This window comes from Nannospalax galili, unplaced genomic scaffold (genome assembly GCF_000622305.1).
Source record: "Nannospalax galili isolate Female #2095 unplaced genomic scaffold, S.galili_v1.0 scaffold18, whole genome shotgun sequence".
In the NCBI taxonomy this organism is placed as follows: domain Eukaryota; kingdom Metazoa; phylum Chordata; class Mammalia; order Rodentia; family Spalacidae; genus Nannospalax; species Nannospalax galili.
In genome coordinates this window covers 7,658,540-7,659,003 of record NW_008346548.1, presented here as the reverse complement: position 1 = coordinate 7,659,003, position 464 = coordinate 7,658,540, and positions in this window count along the sequence as shown.

Genomic DNA, 464 nt, shown 5'->3' with positions numbered 1-464 from the left:
ATTAATATGGTTCCCTCTGGTTTTTAAAACTAGCTAGGCATTATTTATCTCTCGCATTGTCTAACTCCTCCATCATGGTTTCCCCAATTAAGGTGCTGCCATTTTCCCCCTTTCTCCCTTATAATACCCTTCTCCTATGTTCCTACCTCTCTTGAGCTCCTTCTTTCCCTTTATCCCCTAGGTTCCTTGTATACCCTTCCCTCCCCCTCCCTTAAACTAACCCAATTTTTATCCATATTTCCCTTATTAATGCCTGCTTCCTACTGTTCTTCTCTTTCAGGTTTTCTTCTTTTCCTTTACCTCGCTATTTCCTTTCCATTATCCTGGTTCCTGTAGTTATGTCTGGATACATACTCACATATAAGGATTTGGTACTACAATCCACACATGAGGGAGAACATACGTTATTTGTTGTTCTGAGTCTGTGTTACTTCACTCAGTATTAACAGTTTCTAGTTCCATTC